This window comes from Triticum urartu, chromosome 3A, assembly GCF_056163025.1.
Source record: "Triticum urartu cultivar PI428250 chromosome 3A, HENAU_Tu73, whole genome shotgun sequence".
Taxonomy (NCBI): domain Eukaryota; kingdom Viridiplantae; phylum Streptophyta; class Magnoliopsida; order Poales; family Poaceae; genus Triticum; species Triticum urartu.
Window position 1 is genome coordinate 263,327,732 of NC_141875.1, and position 12,280 is coordinate 263,340,011.

The window sequence follows — 12,280 nt, forward strand, 5'->3', positions numbered from 1 at the left end:
GCAGCTCATCCCCACCCCCAGGCCCCACGAGAGCGTAGTGTTCCTTTATTGCACATCTTCTCCTAATGCCGAATATAATCATGCAGTCCGCCCCAAGCCCAAGTTGACATATCGTCGAGTGGTTCCTTGGATTCGTCGGATGTGAATAGCTTTTCGCTTCCGACCGCTTCCACACCCCGCCCTGCGGATAACGCCGAGGTGCTGTCCCAAAGGGTTCCAAGCCGAGGGGAGGTGGTCCTGGAGGCGCTGCAAGGCGACCTTTTGGACTGCAGGCACAAGGGGAGCAAGGCTCCCAAGGGCTCCAAGTCCGGCCCTGGGCCGAACATCGCACCGGAACCTTCAGTGGTTCCGGACTCCGGCAGGCGGCCCCCCAATAAGAAGGGCAAGCCTACCGCGCCGGTGACCTCCGTCCAACCGGAGGCACCGGATAACTTGCTGGAGGTTCTTAACGGCGCCTCCATCGACGAGGAGCACTGCACTATTATGAGTGCGGTGATCCAGAAAGTGGAGTCCGCCAAGAGCGGGCTGACTGAAGCCTGTGCCAGCCTTCTAACAGGCTTTGAGGTATGTAAAAAATATATGAAAATATTACCGCATAGACAGTAGCCCCTGATGCTCTGTTTGGTGTTCACAAAGAAAAACCAAATAGAGGATCTAATAATAAACACAGGAGTCTAACATAAGTATGTCAATATGGGTATGCAGGCTGCGCTGCTGACCTCTGTTGCACTGACTGCGGAGGTCGATGCGTTAAAGCAGAGCATCGAGCGGTCCGAGAAAGAGCTCGGCCTTGCCAAGAAGCAACTCGAGGAGAAAGAAGGTAATTAATACCTTGTGTAAGTATATTAAAAAGATGTGGTTGCGAAAAATGACAGGATCATCGTGGCTATGGCAGGGGCCACGAACGAGGTGGCGACCCTGAAGCAAGCGCTATCCGAGGCCGAAAACAAAGCGGCCACAGAGCGCACCGAGCGAGGGAAACAGGAAGCGCGGGTGGAGGAGGTGCAGCAAGAGCTCCAGGCTTTCGTGGAAAAACACGAGAGTTTGGAGCTTGACTCGAAGACGCGAGAGTCTGAGCTCGCGGCGGCCCTTGAATGCGACAAGTCTGCCAAGGCCGAAGCCCAAAAAGCCCTCCAGGAAATTGAGGCGATAAATAAGATAGCGGCGGGTAAGGCATTCATTATGCAAAGCAAGCACGTGAAAGTGAATTACTTGTTACTTACCCGAGTCCGAAGCTCTCCAGGAGCGTTCGCAGATTTGCCCCGCAGCGAGCCAGATGCCGCCACCTACTACCGGGCCGAGGAAGGGAGCTCCACGGAGAAGGTGTTCTGGTCTCAGTATGCTGAGGCCGGACACCCGGTGCCCTTGAGCGACCAGCTGAAGCAATTGGTCGAGCTCCATAAGGTGGCCGAACAGGCGATGAAGGGTCTTATAGTTCAGCTGTGGCCTAGAGAGGCCATGCCTGGGAGCTACTTTGGGATGGTGAGGCGGCTGGCGGATTGCTGTCTGTGGCTTGAAGTCATCAAGCGCTCCGTCTGCATCGAGGGCGCCCGCAGGGTGCTTGCCTGTGTTAAAGTACACTAGAGAAGCTAGTGAAGGACGGGCCATCGCAGGGCAAGGAGCATCGCAACCCTGAGATGTACTATGAGGGCATCCTGAAGGGTGCCCGCCTTGTGGCGGATGAATGTTCCAAGGATGTAATTTTTGAGTGAACTTGCATTTGTGATCCTATCCGCTGAAAACTTTTTCATATGCGCTATGCAACTCTTGTTTGAATTTAAAATATTACCTTCTATACGGTCGTATATTAAGTTTGAGAGATGGCGAGTCGTCGGCTTCTGCCCCCATGCCATGAGTGCTGGGGTGTTCGGGATAAACCTGAGCACTCTTTTCCCCATTCTTGGGTCCTTCGAGGGAGGTGCTTAGCACAACGAACAAGGCAATCAGACTATAATGCGTTATCACTCTCACTTAGCCAGAGAATTCTATAATTTTAAATTTTGGCGAAGCCCCTAGTGTTCGGAAGACCGAGTTTGGGGCGCTATACACGCCTAGGCCGGACAAAGCCGGCTCCTCGCCCTAAGCGGCATAAGTCTTTAGGGACTCGAAACCTCTCGAACAGCGACCAGCTCTTGCCCTATCATGACAGTCAGTTTTAGCTTTATCTACTGAGGTGCTTAGCCCAGCTGAACCGGGGCACAATCACAGTAGTTCTCCCAGTGCTACCTTAGCCGATATAGCGGAACGTAAGGTACCAAAACATGGGAGCCGGGCAAACCCAATGATACGTCTCCATCGTATATATAATTTTTGATTGTTCCATGCCAATATTATTCAACTTTCATATACTTTTTGGCAACTTTTTATATTATTTTTGGGACAAACATATTGATCCAGTGCCCAGTGCCAGTTCCTGTCTGTTTCATGTTTTTGGTTTCGCAGAATATCCATATCAAACTCCGTCCAAACGGGATAAAAACGGACGGAGCTTATTTTTGGAAAATATGGAAAATTCGGAAGGAAAATCAACGCGAACCAGTGCCCGAGGTGGTCACGAGGCAGGGGGCGCCCCCCCCTTAGGGCGCGCCCCTACCCTCGTGAGCCCACCGTAAGGCGGTTGACGCTCTTCTTTTGCCGCAAGAAAGCTAATATTCAGAAAAAAAAATCACGGCGAAGGTTTCAGGCCAATCGGAGTTACGGAGCTCCATATATATACGAAACGGTGAAACAGAGCCAGTAGAGAACGCATAAACAGAGAGAGACAGAGAGACAGATCCAATCTCGGAGGGGCTCTCGCCCCTCCCACGCCATGGGAGCCAAGGACCAGAGGGGAAACACTTCTCCCATCTAGGGAGGAGGTCAAGGAAGAAGAATAAGAAGGGGGACCTCTCCCCCTTGCTTCCGGTGGTGCCAGAGTGCCACCGGGGGCCATCATCACCGTTATCTTCACCAACAACTTCACCGCCATCATCACCAACTCTTCCCCCCTCTATGCAGAGGTGTAACCTCTCTCTTACCCACTGTAATCTCTACTTAAACATGGTGCTCAATGCTATATATTATTTCCCAATGATGTATGGCTATCCTATGATGTTTGAGTAGATCTGTTTTGTCCTAATGGCTATTTGATGATCAAGATTGGTTTGAGTTATATGTTTTATTATTGGTGCTGTCCTATAGTGCTCTCCGTGTCGCGCAAGCGTGAGGAATTCCCGCTGTAGGGTTTGCAATATGCTATGATTTGCTTATGGTGGGTGGCGTGAGTGACAGAAGCACAGACCCGAGTAAGTAGGTTGTTTGCGTATGGGATAAAGGGGACTTGATACTTTAATGCTATGGTTGGGTTTTACCTTAATGAATCTTCAGTAGTTGCGGATGCTTGCTAGAGTTCCAATCATAAGTGCATATGATCCAAGTAGAGAAAGTATGTTAGCTTATGCCTCTCCCTCAAATAAAATTGCAATAATGATTACCGGTCTAGTTATCGATTGCCTAGGGACAAATAACTTTCTTGTTGACAAAAGCTCTCTACTAAAACTAATTTAGTTGTGTCTTTATCTAAACAGCCCCTAGCTTTTATTTTCATGTTCTTTACTTTCTTGCAAGCTTACCCAAAAACACCTACAAAGTACTTCTAGTTTCATACTTGTTCTAGGTAAAGCGAACGTCAAGCGTGTGTAGAGTTGTATCGTTGGTCGATAGAACTTGAGGGAATATTTGTTCTACCTTTAGCTCCTCGTTGGGTTCGACCCTCTTACTTATCGAAAGAGGCTACAATTGATCCCCTATACTTGTGGGTTATCAAGGCCTTTTTCTGGCGCCGTTGCCGGGGAGCAATAGCGTGGGGTGAATATTCTCGTTCGTGCTTGTTTGCGTTATCAGTAAGTAATTTTTATTTGCTGTTCTTAGTTGTTTCCTATCTTTAGTTATGGGTAGGAAACGCAAAATACCAAAAAATTAGTTGTACCTACTAAACCAATGGTTGAAGAACCAATCAAAATCTATCACACTACTGAAGCTTATTACTTGGATCATCTTCGATCCCTATGTGCTCGTGCTGAAACCCCAACTAGCTTAGTTGAGGGAAAATCTTTAGATGAGAATGCTTGTTATGTGCGACACCGTATATCTCAAAAAGGGAAACTTTTACAGCATCAAATTAATACTATGCAATGCTATGCTTGGAATTTATGCTATTATTATGATTTTACTTGTTGTTCTGAAAACCCTAAGAAACACCTTCCCTACCAATGTGAGTTTAGTGATAATAGAATCATATCTTAGTATCCTAAAGGTGCTTATAGTTGCTATGATGTTCAACAAATTGAAGAATTTGTTGCTTTTAAGGGTGCTTATGAAATTGCTTTGTTGATTAAAAAGTATGATGCTACTCTTTACAAATCTGAAAATTTTGCCATACTTGAATATTGCTATGATAATTATGCTTCTAATGCTTATGTTAAACCATATATTGAGAACTACTCCGCTGTCCAAGAAGAGACTAATATTTTGCAGGAGTCTGTGGAAGAAGAAATTGATGATACTGTGAGCTCATTGGATGAAAAAGATGATGAGGAGAGCGAAGAACAAAAGGAGAAAGAGCGGATTAGCTACCCATGCCCACCTTCTAATGAGAGTAACTCTTCAACTCATACATTGTTTAATTTCCCTTCATGTTTACCGAAGGATGATTGCTATGATGACTATTATGATCCCGTTGATTCTCTCGAAATATCCCTTTTTGATGATGCTTGCTATGCTTGTGGCCAAGATGACAATGTGAATTATGCTTATGGAGATGACCTTGCTATAGTTCCTTATGTTAAACATGAAATTGTTGCTATTGCACCCATGCATGATAGTCCTATTATCTTTTTGAATTCTCCAAACTACACTATATCGGAGAAGTTTACACTTATTAAGGATTACATTGATGGGTTGCCTTTTACCATTGCACATGATGATTTTGATAGATATAATATGCATGTGCTTTCTGCTCCTACTTGCAATTATTATGAGAGAGGAACTATATCTCCACCTCTCTATGTCTCCAACACGATAAAATTGCAAGAAACTGTTTATACTATGCATTGGCCTTTACTATGCATGCATGAATTGTTCTTTTATGACATGCCAATGCATAGGAAGAGAGTTAGACTTCGTCATTACATGATATATGTTACTTTGTGCTCACTAGTAAATTACAAATCATTACTAATTAAAATTGTCTTTGATATACCTTGGGATCCAGGTGGATTCACTACTTGAGCACTATATGCCTAGCTTAATGGCTTTAAAGAAAGCGCTGCCAGGGAGACAACCCGGAAGTTTTAGAGAGTGAAACCCAAAACTTTTTCAAAAAGGAAAGTGAAAGTGATGGAGACAAGCATTGTTGAAGTGGGAGCTAGCCTTGAACTTTGTTCATGCTCACGGAAACTTTGTGAATCTTGATTACAGAAACTTTTCAACAAAAATAATTATCCCATTGTACAATTCCATTGTATTATAAAAATAATGTTCCAAGGTTTGCCTTTAGGATGTTTACGATGCTTGTTGGTTTGTGCGGTGCAGGACAGAAACTTTGGCTGTAGTGCATGAATTTTAATTTTTTACTGGAAATTCAAACGGTTCTGATTCTTTTTGCACTGTCTTGCTGTACAAATTGTTCATTGTTCCTAATTTTTGCAGAATTTTTCAATTACTAGAAGTATGGTGAATGTTCAGATTACTACAAACTGTTCTGTTTTAGACAGATTCTGTTTTTGATGCATAGTTTGCGTGTTCTGATGAAACTATCAATTTATATCAGTGGATTAAGCCATGAAAAAGTTATATTACAGTAGACACAATGCAAAAAAAATATGAATTGGTTTGCAACAGTACTTAGAGTAGTGATTTGCTTTATTATACTAACGGATCTTACCGAGTTTTCTGTTGAAGTTTTGTGTGGATGAAGTGTTCAATGATTGAGAAGGTTTCGATGTGAGAAGAAGGAAGAGAGGCAAGAGCTCAAGCTTGGGGATGCCCGAGGCACCCCAAGTCTCTCCCTAATAATAAAGCACAGATTGAGTCTCCGGGTTCACCGTCATAATACGCTTCTTTCCATGATTTTATGCTTTCAACTTGAATTTAAAACATATACGCGAGGTGGTACTAATATTTACCCACTGCAACCTGGTGTAAAAATGCTTCATAATCAGAATCGCTGCGTTGGGCCGCCTCGGCCCATGCTTGCTCCTCCACAAGCCTTTGCTCGCTCGACCGGGCACTAAACAAACCTCCAACACACAGGGGTGTCTATGCCTAATTCTGAAATCCCATCCCACTCGGGTTCAATCCCCCGTCCCTGTGTAGGGTTATGGAATGCGATGCTGCCGCCGCCGCTAACACGGTCCCAATGGCCGCCGCAAGTCTTCCCGGTCGACGTCGCCGTCCGTCCATGCTCCGAGCTCGACGATTCTCCGGCCGACCACCGTTCGTTCGTGTCGCCCCCAGCATTGGGCATTGCTCGCGGCTACCCCAGATCGCCACCGTATACAACACCCCACCGTGCACCCCCCACCGGATCCCTTCCACCCGGTCATGCCATATTGCCGTGCGTCATCTGCCCACAGCAGCAGCCCAAGCTTCATGAGCTACTTGAAGAGGGAGTGCTCGACATGCACTAACAAGCTCGGCAAGAACTTCATCGAGTCTGACCTCAAGCTCGACGCTGACAAATTCATCCAGCCATAACCATGTTCACTCACCCCATAAGGTCACTTTCTCCTCCATCAAGGGTGCATAATGGTGGCTGTGGTAAGAACCTGGCCGCTTCTCCCTTGCCTGCCCTGACAGCGGTGTTCTGGGCATCCTTACCATGGCAGAAAGTCTCAAAGGAGGACGCCGGCGAGCACAAGGCGCTGCTGCCACGACATTTGGATGATGACACAGTGCAAGGGCTACAAGGGTCCAAGTTGCGTGTGTAGCAGAAGGACAGGCATGGGAAGAAGACTCGTCCTTTTTTCTAGGAAATAATCTGATGGTTTGCTCCTTTCAATTTTGTGGATGAGTTGACAACAATAAGAGGGGGAGGGGAAGCAGCGGAGGTGAAGATGTGCGAGGATGATAACTCAGGAAGAGGACTAGGTATCATGTGAAACATTACAACAAAAGGATTGGCCTACATGAGAAAAAAACAAGGAGATGGACATCTAGCAATTAGCAGTGTGGCGAGGAGGATGGCGCTGTCACCTGACATAAACAGTGGTAAACAAGTCCATGCAGTCAGTCCCGTATTCCTTAATATTTAGGCTTGAGAATTGGACTTGGAAAAAAGCTGCCACGTCTATGTTTACTAATATTTTCATTCCATTGTTGTTTACCTCATGATCATCTTTTGCAGACTTTGGATCTCCGTCAGTAGATGAATTTTGTTTCTACAATTTCTTACAGTATTACTGTAGTCCTTTGCAGTGGATTTTTGTTCATTCCTGACTCATGGTACAATAAGAATTATTTGTAATTCGTGGACAGTAGGATCTTTCTGCCTGGTAGTAATTTCTAAAATAACATCTTCTTCAATGCTTTCTCTTCTTATCATTTTATGTTTAATTAATTATTTATTTGATCAGCAACCTACATGTAGTACTTTCCAGAGCGGCCATTCTGGAGTCTCTTATACCATTCTAGAGTCTCTTATACCATTAACAAACTTTCTATTCATAGATGATAAACTATGTTCCAAAGCGGCTACTACGAGCTTCTTGTATGTTGTTGATTCAAAAGAGAATCACCTGGGTGCAGGTGATGTGGTTCTTGGAATGCTTCCTTTAGCATGGGAATTTATACGCCATGGAGTTAATATATAAGTTGAAATATAAAATTAAGAAGAAAAAGATAAATTTTGGTAGGTTGGCTCAAGATTGTGGTTTGAATTAAAAATAACGCAAGTTTTGCTGTTTGAACATATTGAGTCATGAGCTGGCAAAAAGCAATATATAGCATGCTCATAATAAATTTTATTACATTTTTGTTCTCTTCCATGGACAATTATAGACTTCATACTTGATCGAGAAATTACATTTTATTGGTGTAATCCAGAAGGTCCACACTGATAGAAATATGACCTTTTGCAGTTGGAGCAACCATGTGAAATAACCATTTAATGATTACTCTTTCTACTCCTACCAAGATGCTTATCATAAGCTGGTAACATAATACTAGGTACTTCTGGTTATAAATTCATCGCAGGTTTTGAATGATGTTAAGGCTTGAGCATTGTTGTGAAATAACCATTCAATGGTTCATTTTTCTGCTGCTACTCAGGTTCTTAGCATAAACTGGATAATAAAATGCTGATTATGCAGGTAGTTCTGGATGCACATTGGCTGCAGGCTTTGACTGATGTTATGGCTAATGAACTTCCAGAAATTGTAGCTTAGTCTGCAAAGGTAAAGAATGAACGGGAAATTTATTGTAACTTCTGATTTATTGTTTGTTAGGTATCACAACAGCATTGTATCCTTCGGAAAGATGCAGATGTAGGAAGATTTATAGTCAATGGTATGACTAGCATCGAAAGTGAGACACCAGCCCTAATGTTCGTTTCAAATGAAATGCTCTAATTTTGTGTCAAGTCCAAGCTTTCTCTCTCTCTTAAAACCCAGGAAGTGAAGCCCTATTCAATCCTCAACCTCTCTCGCTGCTGTGCCCAGCCTGCTGTGTTGTGCCAATTAAGAAGAGTTGGGGGCACTTGATGAGGAGGATGGCGACAAGGAGAAGTGAAGGGTTTCGTGAGGACAGAAACAACGAGAGAGATAAAACATACTCCTCTGATGTATTGAATTTAGATTGTCCGATGTGCTGCTGCGGCTCAATTCGGTTCCATGCTTCGGGTTCATGGCAGGAGCTCTCCATCTGGGGGTAAGTTGCGGGGGCACGCAAGCACGCATGTGCTCATGCATCTCGGTGTGTGGACACAGACTCCTCTCTCTTTGCAGTTCAGAGTTAGAGCGATCATATATGGTTTGAGATATTCCATAGGAAAAGGATCTACCAAACCATCGATACAATACATGACATCTCAATTTAACCTTGTCTCTCTTTTCTTATGAAAGGGCCAGATGAGTGTAAAGGCGTACTTTGAGCTATTAGCTGCCGGTACTTTGAGCTTAACCACACACCTGATTGTTGTGTTTGAAAGGACAATCCTGTCAAATACTCTTCTTTTTTGCTTGGGTTCTGGTGAGAATCTTCAAGTTACCTGGTTGTTATCTCAACAAGTCACATATCTGAAAGTTCAATACAGACTTGCACATGAGTTTACATTTGATGTGGCGCTCCTCTGTTCCAGATACACTATTTCCTATTTATTTGATTTAAGTGTAGGTAAGTGCTAAATTGAACCATGCTAATTCAATCATGATTGGGTATACACATAACCAAAAATTTGAGTGATAAGAAATAACAGCTAAACCTATTAAATTGTGTATGGATGCATAAAAAAATTGGTATATTGATGACTCAAAATACTAAAGGGTTATAGATGATATAGCAAAAGCACTGTTGTACCAAATGCACATAAAGCTCAATGTTCTCGTGAATACGTGAATAACGTGACCATATCGGCAATGGTGGTGAATAGGAAATCCAACAACAAGCATAGGTCATGCGGGGTGTGTCAAGTTTTTTTTCTCCCGTTGCAACACACGGGCATTTTTGCTAGTAAATATTCAAGGAGACTCAAGCGTCTAAGCTTGGGGATGCTGGGGAGGCATCCCCTCTTTCTTCAACAAATGTCAGTATGTTTTCAGGATTCGTTTTGTTCATGCGATATGTGCAATCTTGGAGCGTCTTTTGCATTTAGGTTTTTATTTTTCTTTTATGCACCATGCTGGTATGAGATAGTCCTTGGTTGATTTATAGAATGCTCTTTGCACTTCACTTATATCTTTTGAGTATGGCTTTATAGAATGCTTCATGTGCTTCACTTATATCATTTGAAGTTTGGATTGCCTGTTTCTCTTCACTTAGACAACCGCCATTTGTAGAATGCTCTTTTGCTTCACTTATATTTGTTATAGCGTGGGCATATATTTTGTAGAAAGAATTAAAACTCTCTTGCTTCACTTATATCTATTTAGAGAGATGATAGGAACTGGTCATTCACATGGTTAGTCATAAAATCCTACATAAAACTTGTAGATCGCTGAATATGATATGTTTGATTCCTTGCAATAGTTTTGCGACATAAAGATGGTGATATTAGAGTCGTGCTAGTTGAGTAATTGTGAAATTGAGAAATACTTTTGTTGAGGTTTGCAAGTCCCGTAGCATGCACGTATGGTGAACCGTTATGTAACGAAGTCAGACCATGAGGTTTTTATTGATTGTCTTCCTTATGAGTGGCGGTCGGGGACGAGCGATGGTCTTTTCCTACCAATCTATCCCCCTAGGAGCATGCGCCTAGTACTTTGTTTCGATGACTAATAGATTTTTGCAATAAGTATGTGAGTTCTTTATGACTAATGTTGAGTCCATGGATTATACGCACTCTCACCCTTCCACCATTGCTAGCCTCTCTAGTACTGCACAACTTTCGCCGGTACCATAAACCCACCTTATACCTTCCTCAAAACAGCCACCATACCTACCTACCATGGCATTTCCATAGCCATTCCGAGATATATTGCCATGCAACTTTCATCATCATCATATACATGACTTGAGCATTCATTGTCATATTGCTTTGCATGATTGTAAGATAGCTAGCATGATGTTTTCATGTCTTGTCCGTTTTTTATGTCATTGCTACGCTAGATCATTGCACATCCCGGTACACCGCCGGAGGCATTCATATAGAGTCATATCTTTGTTCTAGTATCGAATTGTAATATTGAGTTGTAAGTAAATAAAAGTGTGATGATCATCATTATTAGAGCATTGCCCTAGTGAGGAAAGGATGATGGAGACTATGATTCCCCCACAAGTCGGGATGAGACTCCGGACTTTACAAAAAAATAAAAGAGGCCAAAGAAGCCCAGCAAAAAAACAAACAAAAAAATATAATAAAAAAAGAAAATAAAAAAATGAGAGAAAAAGAGAGAAGGGGCAATGTTACTATCCTTTTACCACACTTGTGCTTCAGAGTAGCACCATGTTCTTCATAGAGAGAGTATCCTATGCTTTCACTTTCATATACTACTGGGAATTTTCATTATAGAACTTGGCTTGTATATTCCGATGATGGGCTTCCTCAAACGCCCGAGGTCTTCATGAGCAAGCAAGTTGGATGCACACCCACTTAGTTTCCAGTTTGAGCTTTCATACACTTATAGCTCTTAGTGCATCAGTTGCATGGCAATCCCTACTCCTCACATTGATATCTATTAATGGGCATCTCCATAGCCCGTTGATACGCCTAGTTGATGTGAGACTTTCTCCTTTTTTGTCTTCTCCACATAACCTCCACCATCATATTCTATTCCACCTATAGTGCTATGTCCATGGCTCACGCTCATGTATTGCGTGAAAGTTGAAAAGGTTTGAGAACATCAAAAGTATGAAACAATTGCTTGGCTTGTCATCGGGGTTGTGCATGATGTGAATGCTTTGTGTTGTGAAGATGGAGCATAGCCGGACTATATGATTTTGTAGGGATGAGCTTTCTTTGGCTATGTTATTTCAATAAGACATAATTGCTTGGTTGGTATGCTTGAAGTATTATTATTTTTATGTCAAAGGATAGACTATTGCTTTGAATCACTTGTGCCTTAATATTCATGCCATGATTAGACATATGATCAAGATTATGCTAGGTAGCATTCCACATCAAAAATTATCTTTTTTATCATTTACCTACTCGAGGACGAGCAGAAATTAAGCTTGGGGATGCTGATACGTCTCCGTCATATCTATAATTTTTGATTGTTCCATGCCAATATTATTCAACTTTCATATACTTTTTGGCAACTTTTTATATTATTTTTGGGACGAACATATTGATCCAGTGCCCAATGCCAGTTCCTGTCTGTTGCATGTTTTTGGTTTCACAGAATATCCATATCAAACTCCGTCCAAATGAGATAAAAACCGATGAGCTTATTTTTGGAAAATATGGAAAATTCAAAAGGAAAATCAACGCGAACCAGTGCCCGAGGTGGTCACGTGGCAGGGGGCGCCCCCTCCTTAGGGCGCGCCCCTACCCTCGTGAGCCCACCGTAAGGCGGTTGATGCTCTTCTTTTGCTGCAAGAAAGCTAATATTCGGAAAAAAATCACGACGAAGGTTTCAGGCCAATC